Consider the following 13115-nt stretch of genomic DNA (forward strand, 5'->3'; position numbering starts at 1 on the left):
TAAACAGATAAATATTGCCTCAGATATATACTGATCCTCCTTTTTTAATAAGTCATGCCCTTAATTCTTCATAGTTAAAGTTATAAAAAACTGATTAATTTGCTTTGTGGCTTAAATAAATAAAAAAACAGAAGGGAATGTGTATTCAATAAGTTTTACTCAACAGCTTTTGCTACCTTAGTCCCTCCCTCCTTCTCATCCTGACCCAGGATTTTATGAGAATAAAATGTGATGAGGTTACTATTTAACTACAAGTTTTAATACATTACTAATCATGGAATTCACTAAATTCCTCCTAGCATTTCCTCAGTGATGCTAAAGAGACCAATCTTAAATCAGAAACAAGAGAAGTTGGAAGGGCTAACTTATTATGACAACTGTTTTAAAAAATACCCTCCCTTTTCTTGTGCAAAGAGAAAAATAAAGGCTGGGTAACAGGATGACCAGTGCATGTAGAGCGTAAGGTTTTGGGGAAAAGAGAGATACCCCTTACTTTGTGGAGGAACAGAAATAGACTAAAAAGGCACAATAAAAATTAGCCTCGTCACTGTTGGGAGTCCAGTGCCTGCATGGTCTTAGCATATCGTAGGTACTCAATGAACATTTGCTAGAGCCTACTACACAGTGAAATAAGTCAAAAAGAGAAATAAAAATATCACATATTAAAGCATATATATGGAATCTAGAAAAATAGTACTGACAAATCTACTTGTAGGGCAGTAACAGAGGCACAGACATGGAGAACAGCTGGGGAAGGAGAGGGTGTGATGAATTGAGAGTAGCTTGAAAAATACACTTTACCATATGCAAAACAGTCAGTCAGTGAGAATTTGTTGTATGATGCAAGGAACTCAGCTCAGCGCTCTGTGACAATCTAGAGGGGGAGGGCAGGGGGGGAGGGAGGTTCACAACGGAGGGGACATATGCATACCTTTGACCGATTCACCCTGATGTTCGGCAGAAACCAAAACAGCATTGTAAAGCAATCATCCTCCAATTAAAAAAAAAAAGCATTAGGTCTAATAAGAATAGACCAAGACCATGAATAGTCTCCAAAGTCATAAAACAAGAAGTTGCAAACAGCACTAAAGAACAGAGGAAATACCTGAACTCAGGAGTGTATATGACGCATGCGTGCTCAGCCCTGTCTGACTCTGCAACCCCATGGACTGTACCCCGCCAAGCTCCTCTGTCTATGGAATTTTTTCCAGCGAGAATACTGGAGTGGGTTGCATGTATATTGGAGGAAAAGAAAAGTAGCGATGTACCTGGATTGTCAAGACAAGGAGAGAGAGCATCAGAGAGAATCTTTAGAACTATTGCAATAACCCAGGCTTGAGGCAGCGGAGGCCTAGGAAAGAGTGGTAAGGACAGGTCCAGAAACAGGAGGGTTCCTTTGGTAACTGGTTTCTGATTGGTAGATAAGAATGAGGATGTGAAAGGTGAAAGATGCAAAAGGGTAGGAGAGGTTTTGAGTCTGGGCAACTGGGAGAATTGTGATAGCACTTATGAATGTGGGAAGCTGGAGGGAGGGATTAATTTGGAAATAGGAGTGAGGAAGCACATGAGGTTTGCAACTTGTCAACATACTGGAGTCTTTTAAAATGTATAATGAGCCTGGAATACAGGAAGTATTGAGAAAGACAAAAGTTCAATTAGCTGTTACTTCCCTAAGAAAGGAAAATAAAATTAGAGAACATATTTTAGTGTCTTAGAAAGCTTTGAAAAGTTTTACCTCTAGTGTAAAGCAAAAGCAATGGATCTCACAGTGAAATAATACCTTCCTCCCAAAAACATTTTTTTTAGAACTGTATATCCAACAAATGCTTCATATAAAGTATTTTTCGATAATTTTACACAGAAAAAAAAACACAGCTGATTTATTTTAAAAAACAGGCAAAATAATTTCCGGTAGAGAAAAAATAAGCTTGCATTACACAAGAGTATAAAATGAGATGGTTGTAATGACTTTTAAAGTTGAGTACAATATATAGTCTTAGTGATATAAAGCAAGATAGTAATAAAACATAAGTTCAGAATCAAATAGATATTATTTTAAAAATGATCATTTCTATCTTTCAAATCACATTATAATAACTCAAAAGCACTGTTTCTTTTTACAGGTACTACTTCCTAAAAGGCTGAATAGTTACTTTGTGGCTGATGAATTCAAATAACAAGCCATTCTTGGATCAATTTTCTGACTTCAAAAGTTAATGACTTGTGAAATAATATTCTAATTTTACCTTACCGTTTAAAATGACTTACTTTCCTTATTAACAAGGAATGGATGTGATCACAGTAGCTGAGAACTTACATATTTTTCAACTACTGACTCATCGGAAAAGAGGAATGTCACCAGCTTATTCCCAAGGCCTGTTGTTATGATTGATATTTTATGACTAAGCTGCTATCACAAGGCTGAAATGTGAGATCAGAGACATGGTGCACTTTTTAAGCTGCACAAAGGATGAAAAATATACTGAATCCAAAACATGAGTTCTTTATTTTGCTATAGATATTTAAAACACAAAAATGTATATTTCAAAGAAGGATTGGAAACATACTTTGCATTCCAAAGTTACATTTCATAAAAGAAATCACTAAAAAAATAAACAAATCTCTTTTATAATGTAAATAATAGAAATGCTCTTAAGAATATAATTTCAAGTGCAGGCTGACTGATTATTATGAAATTTCACAAAATATACAAAAGTACAATACTATGATGAATAAGCATATGTTATCACCTAGTTTTTAAAAAAAAACAGGAAAATTGAAGGATTTCATTTCCATCTGTTTTTGTGTAATTAAAAACAAAACAAATCAACTTTCCAGACAAGTAAGAGTCCCTTTTATAATCTCCTTAATCAAATTATCTTGTGTTTTACCCCCAAAATCTTCATATGCATTACTATTCAGTTCAGTTCAGTTGCTCAGTCGTGTCCGACTCTTTGCCATCCCATGGACTGCAGCCCACCAGGCTTCCCTGTCCATCACCAACTCCCAGAGCTTGCTCAAACTCATGTCCATCAAATCAGTGACGCCATCCAACCATCTCATCCTCTGTCTTCCCCTTCTCCTCCTGTCCTCAATCTTTCCCAACATCAGGGTCCTCTCCAAGGAGTCAGTTCTTTCCATCAGGTGGCCAAAGTATTGGAGCTTCAACTTCAGCATCAATCCTTCCAATGAATATTCTGGACTGATTTCCTTTAAGATTGACTGGTTTCATCTCCTTGCAGTTCAAGGGAGCCTCAAGAGTCTTCTCCAACATCACAGTTCAAAAGCATTGCTCAGTCCAACTCTCACATCCATATATGACTATAGGAAAACCATAGCTTTGATTAGATGGATCTTTGTAGGCAAAGTAATGTCTCTGCTTTTTAATATGCTGTCAAGGTTGGTCATGGCTTTTCTTCCAAGGAGCAAGTGTCTGTGAATTTCATGGCTAAAGTCACCATCTGCAGTGATTTTGGAGCTCCAAAAAATAAAGTCTCTCACTGTTTCTATTGTCTCCGCATCTATTTGCCATAAAGTGATAGCACTGGATGCCATGATCTTACTTTTCTGAATGTTGAGCTTTAAGCCAACTTTTTCACTCTCCTCTTTCATTTTCATCAAGAGGCTCTTTAGTTCTTCGCTTTCTGCCATAAGGGTGATGTCATCTTCGTATCTGAGGTTATTGATATTTCTCCTGGTTGTCTTGATTCTAGCTTGTGCTTCATACAGTCCAGCATTTCACATGATGTAGTCTGCATACAAGTTAAATAAGCAGGGTGACAATATACTGCTTGATGTACTCCTATCCCAATTTGGAACCAGTCTGTATAAGTACTATAATCATTTGTATAAACTTAATATGCATAATAAATCCTTGTGCTATATAACAATAGTATATATTGTACTATTTATAATACAGTATAGTATGAAATGTGGTATAAGGCTATATAATCCTGTTTGGAGTGATATTCAATGTTATTTAAATGAATTATTTTATGTGTTATGCATTTAATTCAATGTTTCATTTTCTAAATTTTTAAATTTATCTATGCCAATGTATGTACTTCTGGTTCATTCACTTTTAATCGATGTTTAATATTCCATTGCACGACTATACCAAAAGTTATTTACTTATTCCTTTATTGATAAAATTTTAGGTCTTTTAAAAAATTACTGTGTTTGAAACCAGTGCTGCACTGAACATCTCTGCCCAAATCTCCTTGAATACATGTGAATATCTCTTTAAAGTGTGAATGAAAGCAGAAATGCATTTGTATGACGTATACATGCATCTTCCTATTATTTTGCTCTTCAAAGTGATTATACCAACTTATTGGTTCCTGAACAATGTATGGAAGCTTCCCTTTCCCTACATCTTTGTCTATATGCTTACTTTTAAGAGTCAAATATAAAACTGACACACAGTTTGAGCTGAACATACCTTTCACATAAAACAAATTAGCTGAAATGCTATGCTAAACTTGATATCTATAATGAAAAGGTGTTACGACCCATGAATCCCTCAGATAATTATGAATCTTCTTGCAGGAGTAAACAGTTAGCTACAGTAAAATTCAGGTATGGATGGGACCAAGCTTTTCATCTCCCACCCTTATTCATGTTCCCAGAAATAGAAGGAATTATAATTCTCTAGAATCTAACAGATGAAATACATCAGATGACTGCCTTACATTCCAGTTCCAGACAGGCTTGCCTTACATCTCAGCCTCATCTCTCATTAGCTACATGATCTTATACAACTTATTCAAACTCTCTGAGCTTCAGATTCTCTCTGAGAAGTGGTGATTATAATTGCATCCTTACAGCATTTCTCCAAAGATGTAAAGCAGACAATGTTTTGAATACACAAAGCACAATGCTTAGCACAGGTAAAAGCGAAAAAATGTCCATTCGTCATAATATATAAAGTTATGCAAACTGTCATGTTAAATCTAATAATAAAGACCCCTTAATGTATAATAACCACTATATATGTCTTCCTTTCCTTTAGATTCCATAGTATTTAAACTTTTGTGGTGATATCAGTTAGTATTTAACAAATATTGTCTTTTAAGGACCCTGAAGTTCGCTTTGTATATACTTTGGCCTTATATGATATGCAAATTACTAAATACATCTAACTTGCTGGATACAGTCATAACATAGCAGCAGTTATATAAGAATGGCAGGAAAAAAAAGGAGCAGACAATTATATTGGAACTATATATTTTCCATGTTATATTATGAAATTTTCAGGGTCAAGAATTTTCTCCTATTCATATGTATAGTCCTAAGATTGGCACATGGTCAGCATTTTATATGCTAGATGAATGAATACATGAATGAATGGATGAAAAAAATATTAATATTTCTTCCTGTGCTAATTTTTAGGAACACTGAGAGTTTTGAGCTAGAAAGCATGCCTTGGAAGAATCCAAGTAACATATTACAAGCTCCAAATCTCAGTTTGGCTGAGTTTGCTACCACAGCAGCTGTAAACACCATATGATGGAAAATAGGGGGAGGTGCAGGGTGAAGGAATCACTGTAATGCTTTGCTGTAAATTTCAAACCAACAGTCATTTGTCTCTTATTGTTAGGCACTGTGGACACTGAAATGGTATATACGGTCCCTGCTTTCATAAAGCTACTGTCCTTATGGAGAGAATAGAAGACTGAAAAATTTAATTTTTTTTTTTTACCTGGTATCCTGTTGAAGTGTATTAGCAGCCTGGGAAAAAACTAACATACTGCAAAATATAGTAAATACCTGAGACTGTAACTCTAGATATTATTTACAGCCAACAAAATACAGGAAGGACATATATTGATCCTTAGTATAAAAATGTTTTAAAAACAGAAATTAAAGTTGGCCATGAAATGAATTACTCTGTCAATCAGTAGGACTCATGGGTCACATCAAACAAGGAGATCCAAGGAATGGAAGTCAAAATGAAAACCATATTGGATTCAAGCCACAAGGCTGATGCCAGACACCTAGGTCAGGTTGGCCATTATCTGATGGTCCCTAGTCTTGCCCATATCAATGACTAGAACCACCATTTACCCAGTTGCTAAAGACAGAAACTTGAAAGTCAATTATGATGCCTCCTTTTTCCTAGATCCCCCATACCCACCAAACGATCATGAGCAAGTCCTGCCAGCTTTACTTTAAAAATATACCTTGATTCTATTCACTTCTCTCCATTTCCATTGGCACCACATCAGTCCAAACGACATTAGTTCTTGGCTGCACTAATGAAAAAGTTTTCTGATTCCTTTCCTTTCACACATGACCTCATCCAATCCTTTCCCCACAGGGCAGCCAGACACTCTTTCAAAAAGGTAAGTCAGTTTCACTTACTATTTAAAAACTTTCAGTGTCTTCCAGAAATAACTTAAAATATAATCTGTACTTCTCACTTGCATGCTCTGACTCCTAGGAACCCAAAATTTCATCATTACATCACTAAGCTTTGCTCCCTCGTTCACTATAGTCCAGCTACAAACATCCTCTGCCAAGATGTGGAAAACTCTTTTCTCAGCTCAGAGCCATCTGCTTTTTCTTGTTTTTTGAACACTGTTCACATTCTGGCTTATTCTCATCCTTCTGATGGCAGTTTAAATGTCAATTCTTTAAAGAGACCTTCTTTGACTTCTGTATCTGAAAAATAGGTCACTAGTGGCTCAGTGGTAAAGAACATGCCTACCAATGCAGGAGACACTGGAGATGTGGGTTTGACCTCTGGGTTGGGAAGGTCCCCTGGAGGAGGGCACAGCAACCCCCTCCAGTATTCTAGCCTGGGGAATCCCATGGACAGAGGAGCCTGGCGGGCTACAGTCCATGGGGTCACAGAGTCGGACATGACTTAGTGACTGGGCACATCTTTCATAGCAACTAGGTTATTTTCCTTACAGTAGTAATCACAAGTAAATAGTTATCACTTACTTAATTGTTTTATATGTTTTCCCACCCAAATACAGTGATTTTTATTCTAAGCACCTGGGTTGTGCCTGGAAAATACTAAGCACTTAATACATCTATGTCTAAAGAATGAATGAATGCTTATATATATGCTTCTCTAGAGATTTTTAAAGACATTAACAAGCAAATGAAGTTGGAATTTGGAAAACTTTAAAAAATATTTCTTTTATATTTCATTTAATTAATTCATTCATTCTGAAAACATACAACCACTGAAATAGGCTGAATTCTTCAATAAATAAAAAGATAGCACATCTAATGGAGAAGGCAATGGCACCCCACTCCAGTACTCTTGCCTGGAGAATCCCATGGACAGAGGTAGGCTGCAGTCCCTGGGGTCGCGAAGAGTCAGACGCGACTGAGCGACTTCACTTTCACTTTTCACTTTCATGCATTGGAGAAGGAAATGGCAACCCACCCCAGTGTTCTTGCCTGGAGAATCCCAGGGACGGGGGAGCCTGGTGGGCTGCCGTCTGTGGGGTCACACAGAGTCGGACACGACTGAAGCGACTTAGCAGCAGCAGCAGCAGCAGCAGCACATCTAAACCCTATAAATATTATCTTTGACTAATATATAAGGCTTACAAGGTAAAAAAGAAAATATTTTAGCTTTGCAATAATCGTTCATGAAAGTAAAACTGCTACCTTTCTTTGCACAGGCATTTATATTTTCAAATTCAATAAATTTAAACATGTTGAAGTATTGGTGACTTATTTTGATATATATACATATGTGTGTATACATATATATGTAAATGTCTTAAAAGTATCCAAATACTATATTTTAGTAGAAGCAGATATGATATAACCTCTCATTTATTAAAATGTATCTCAGGTTGTGATTAACTGATATTTGTCTCAGAAAAATAGGTAGTTTCTGGCATTTGATTCTTTCCAATATTATTAGAAAATGTTTAAAATATTCCAGATGAGTTCAGTGTTTACCAACATATGGTAATGTTGTCAAACAGAGAACATGTAAATTTTGAGCTTTCAAGTTAGCACATTGAACTTGCAAAGGTATATATGAATTATTTAAGAAGTGTGAAAGTAACGCTCTGTTACATAAAGAAGTACGCTAGAAAAAAAATCACAGTCATGCTCTAGTTATGCATGGGCATGCTACAACTGCTTTTTGGTTTTGGCCTTGTGCACTTCAAATGTACTAGTTATTTCAAAGGACTATATCTAAAGTGGAGATAGATTTTTCACAGGAATATTTCTATTGCTATTCTTGTTTAACATATATGTTTTGGTTAGTAGTTGTATCAAATTAGTTGTATCTTCAGTGTTATCTGAAGCACCCAAAATGCCTCCTAATAGCAAGTATACCACACAAATTATGCTCCCAACAGGAACCAGATGGTACCCTCAAATTGGGATAAATTTGGAAGAATTTATCAAAGCGACTACTTACAAAGTAAGAGTGTAGGGGAAGTACAAGGATAATGCGGAGGTAGAAACAAAATAAAGCCCCAAACAAACAAACAAAAAAGACAAATTGTGACCGTCCTTGGGTCTAATGGGATGAATCAGGCAGTTAGGCAGAAAACCAAAGGAAAGTCAGAAAAAGTTGCATGGAAATGAGCAGTGACCTGCTACCAGGGACACTGCAGGCCAGAAGAAAACATCGCAGGAAGGGGCGGTCCTTTCCTAACGTTGCCCTGGAAGTAAATACTGGGGCCTCAGTCTCCTCTCTGCTGTCCCGCAGACTGTCTTAGGGCAAATCTGAGCGTGTGATCTAGTTTTAGCTGATTTGGGAGGTCAACTTCCTCTCTATTCACTTTAAAGATGACTACACACACAGAACAGGCAATATATTAATCATTCACACTTTAACAATAATAATACTACAGGTTAGTGTTTGTAACACGATAGATTGTAAAGCTCTTTCATTTTGATTACTTCATATGTGGCCTTATAAAAGCACTCACAGGTTAATAGCCATGGATTCTAGAGTAAGACTTTCCAGGTTCAAATCTCAGTCCACACTCATCGATTGTGTTATTTTGGTCAAGTTTCTAATTTACGCACAATTATTCTTCATCTGCAGAAAGAGAACAATAATATCTCCTCCTGGGATGTTGTGAGGACTCAATGAATCAATTCCTCTAAAGCACTGAGTATAGTTCCTAGCATGTGGTAAGTGCTTAGTAAATGTCAGCTCTTGTTTTCATTTCACAGCAAAGAAGTGAAGTTCAAAGAACTCTTGGAATTCAGGCCCATGGTTTTTAAACAATGGTGAGAGATAGTACATGACCCAAGTTTTCTGATAAACAATAAAATAATTTGCATATCTTACATAATTACACTGTATGTATGTATGTGTATCAGTCACTCAGTTGTGTCTGATTCTTTATGACCCCATGGACTGTAGCTTGCCAGGCTCCTCTGTCCATGGAATTCTCCAAGGCAAGAATACTGGAGTGGGTAGCCTTTTCCCTTCTCCATGGAATCTTCCCAACTCAGGGATTGAACCCAGGTCTCTTGCATTGCAGGCAGATTCTTTACCATCTGAGCCACCAGGGAAGCCCCACAACATCACATAATCATAATCTATTACTTTGTTTAGTTTTTCCAAACACACTTTTTATTAGCTTTGCTTAATATCATGTTTAATTATTGCTCATCCCCACTCTGTTTTCACAGGGAAGTGAGATGATGGTGTGTTATTAGTTTCAGCCTTATATTACTTATTAACAATAAACTTATTCAGAAACAGCATTTCCACACATGTACATAAGAACACAGGACCTTCTCCACTAGTTAGGTAAATTATTCAGTCTAATGCTTAATTTTAAAAGAGAGTTCTATCACTTTAAATATCCCATCACTGGAAAGTTTTAAACTGTTGCCTGCTGGATGTATTCAGCGCATTGACAAGAGCACCACGAATGCTGCCTGTTACACAGTAGGTGCTGAATAAATATTTGTTGAATTAATTAACCAATTAATAAATGTGCTGTAGCTAATACATTGCTCTTATACGAGAGAAATTGCCTAGAATACTGAAAGATCAGGAAGACAAAAATATCTAGATTTAGATGGAATTACAATCACAAATACAAATCCATACATCACAATGTGGAGTTTCTATAGTTGGTGACTCAGATGGTAAAGAATCTGCCTGCAGTGGAGGAGACCTGGGTTCGACTCTGGGCCAGGAAATTCCCCTGGAGAAGGGAATGGCTACCCACTCCCTTATTCTAGACTCGAGAATCCCATGGACAAAGGAACCTGGTGGGCTACGGTTCTACAGTTAGAAAGGCCTTAAATCAAAGTGACCTTTAAATGTAAGCCAAATAATCCCATACTGAATTTTCTCAGGCTGATTTAAGAGAACCTGCTGAGATTTCACTATCTTTCCATAATTATTGTGAGGGAGATATTTTGATGGTGGGTTTCGAATCCAGATTGTAGCAATTGAGTATTCACTCAATACTCATTGAGTGAATGAGCATTACTCCCCACAAAGAGTGAGATTCTTTTCTATTTTACAGGAAAAGCTGTAGAAAAGCAAAGTAAAATAAAACCCCCTCTAAGGATGATTAAAACAGATCTTACAGGTGAAAAAACAAAAACAAAAATTACAACCACAACCAAATCAAGCAACACCCAAACAACATTTTATTTAAATTAAGTCATGGATTATTTATAGGAAAATCATAGGAACGTAAGAGGGAATTAGTGTCCACTACTAGAAACAGAGGAGTGAAAAATATAATTCATTAAGATGTCTCCGTAATTTTTTTCTATCATAATATTTAAAATGTGACAGGGTGGTGTTTAGAAGAAGTAAAATAGAACATTATAGAACCTGAGGCTCATGTACTGCTGAGCTTTCAATGGCTTTGGAATACCTCTTATTCCAAATAAAGGAATATCTTTAAGATTCTTTAAAATGTATCTAAATAAACTCAGTATCATATTTTAGCAGTTCTAAGTAAATACTAAACAAGTTTGACTTTAGTTCAGTTCAGTTCAGTCACTCAGTCATGTCTGACTCTTTGAGACCCCATGAATCGCAGCACGTCAGGCCTCTCTATCCATCATCAACTCCCGGAGTTTACTCAAACCCATGTCCATCAAGTTGGTGATGGCATCCAACCATCTCATCCTCTGCCGCCCCCCCCCCCCAAACTTATTCACATACAAATTTGTTGTTATTCAGTCACTCAGTCATATCCGACTCTTTGAAACACCATGAACTGCCGTATGCCAGGCTTCCCTTTCCCTTCACTATCTCCAGGAGTTTGCTCAAACTTACATCCATTGGGTCGGTGATGCCATCCAACCATCTCATCCTGTCTCCCCCTTCTCCTCCTGTCCTCATTCTTTCTCAGCACCAAGGTCTTATTCCAATGAGTCGGCTCTTTGCATCAGGTGGCCAAAGTATTGGAGCTTCAGCTTTAGTATCAGTCCTTCCAATGAATATTCAAGCTTGATTTCCTTTAGGATTGACCAATTTGATCTTGCTGACCAAGGGACTCTCAAGAGTCTTCCCCAGTATGGATTTTAAAGCATATCTCCTTAACATATCTCCTTCCTTAACACCTTTAACCACCTCCCTACCATTTATTATTTTTTACATAGTTTTTGTAGTTGAATCTTAACCATTTTTTTAAGGTTTATGCCTAGATTTAACTTTTCTGTACATCACTAGACTGGATTTGGTCTCCCTCTGCCTGTTCCTACAGAATCTTGTGGTGTCCTGAAGATACCACACTTTTTAACTACTTCTATCCTTTAATGCTAAGACAGTGTTTAGCTTATGGATATTTGCATTCCCAGAATAAGCTAATTTCTTGGCAAATCATAAATATTCAATAAATATTTAATGACATAAAATATGGACATCTTATTTTATGATTTTTAACATTAAATGTAACAAATAGTCATTTGTCTTTCGAATCATTATAAAATGATTATATTTACATTTTGTATTTTCCATGAGTATGTCTTCTGAGTCTGAGCCACGAGGGAAGCCCATTTTAGGTGGTGGTGGTTTAGTTGCTAAGTCATGTCCGACTCTTGTGACCCCAAGGACTGTGGCCTGCCAGGCTCTTCTGTCCATGGGATTTTTCCAGGCAAGAATACTGGAATAGGTTGCCATTTCCTTCTCCAGGGGATCTTCCCAACCCAGGAATCAAACCTGATTTTGCGCACTGCAGGCAGATTCTTTACTGACTAAGGTATGAGAGAGTTTGTCTTGGTACATATCAATGTCTAGTAGCTCTAGTCTTCAAGATATTGAAAATATTTTGTTTTGTTAACATATAACTTTTTTTTTTTTCTTTGTATTTAGTGGCACTCTTTGAAACCTAAAAATGTTAGGTTGTTCTGTTTAAAGCCTACATCAAACTGAGATAAGGTATTTTCTTGGAATGGGAAAGTTGCTCATGACTGTTTAAGATGAACATCCCAAACTCAAGTCTTCAATTTGTACTTCATTAATCTTCTGAAGTGATTTTCCAGAAAATCAGGCCAACGTACTTTCAAAATTAAACAACAAGTGAATGCCAAAATAAATATATATTATTTAAAAGGTCATTTAAAAGAAGGAATTAGTGCCTTTGATTCTGCTAAAGTCAAATAATTATCAGTTGTTGGTTCTTATAAAGTCTGAACTGAAGTAAACTGATAAAGTCTAGATTCCAGAGTTGCACAGAAATAAATTATGTTTTATATGTAACTTTTCTGCAATTTTTTTTAAACATGATCCTCAACATAAATACTGGCATTTTCCTTTGAAATGTGCTAGTTGGGGCATAAATCTAAGAAACTCTATCACATGAAAAATAGTCCTGTGTCTTATTTTTTCCTGTACCTCAAATGTGGATGCCTTCTGAAATACTTAAAACAGGATGGGAAAAAAACTTTTTTAGGCCACCTGCAAAATGAAGAAGACTAGATTCCAAAAAACTGGTTCAGTAACAGTGAAAATTCACTAACTAAAATACAATCTCCCCAAAGGAGAAGGATGGATATTATATTCCTTCGTAATTGTCCTAATAATTTTTCTCAAAACATTTCTATCAGTTCAAGATTTTTTTTAGTTGTGGTAAAATGCACGTAAACCTACTATTTTAACCACTTAAAAGTGCGTGTTTCAGTGACATTAACCACACTCA

The 13115-nt window shown here is 36.4% G+C and overlaps 1 protein-coding gene across 2 annotated transcripts in view; it reads right to left on the bottom strand.

The window, feature by feature from the left end:
- EPHA6 (EPH receptor A6) overlaps window positions 1-13115 on the bottom strand; it is a 923948-nt gene that overhangs the window by 409232 nt on the left and 501601 nt on the right. The window lies entirely within an intron of this gene.

This window comes from Muntiacus reevesi, chromosome 21, assembly GCF_963930625.1.
Source record: "Muntiacus reevesi chromosome 21, mMunRee1.1, whole genome shotgun sequence".
NCBI lineage: Eukaryota > Metazoa > Chordata > Mammalia > Artiodactyla > Cervidae > Muntiacus > Muntiacus reevesi.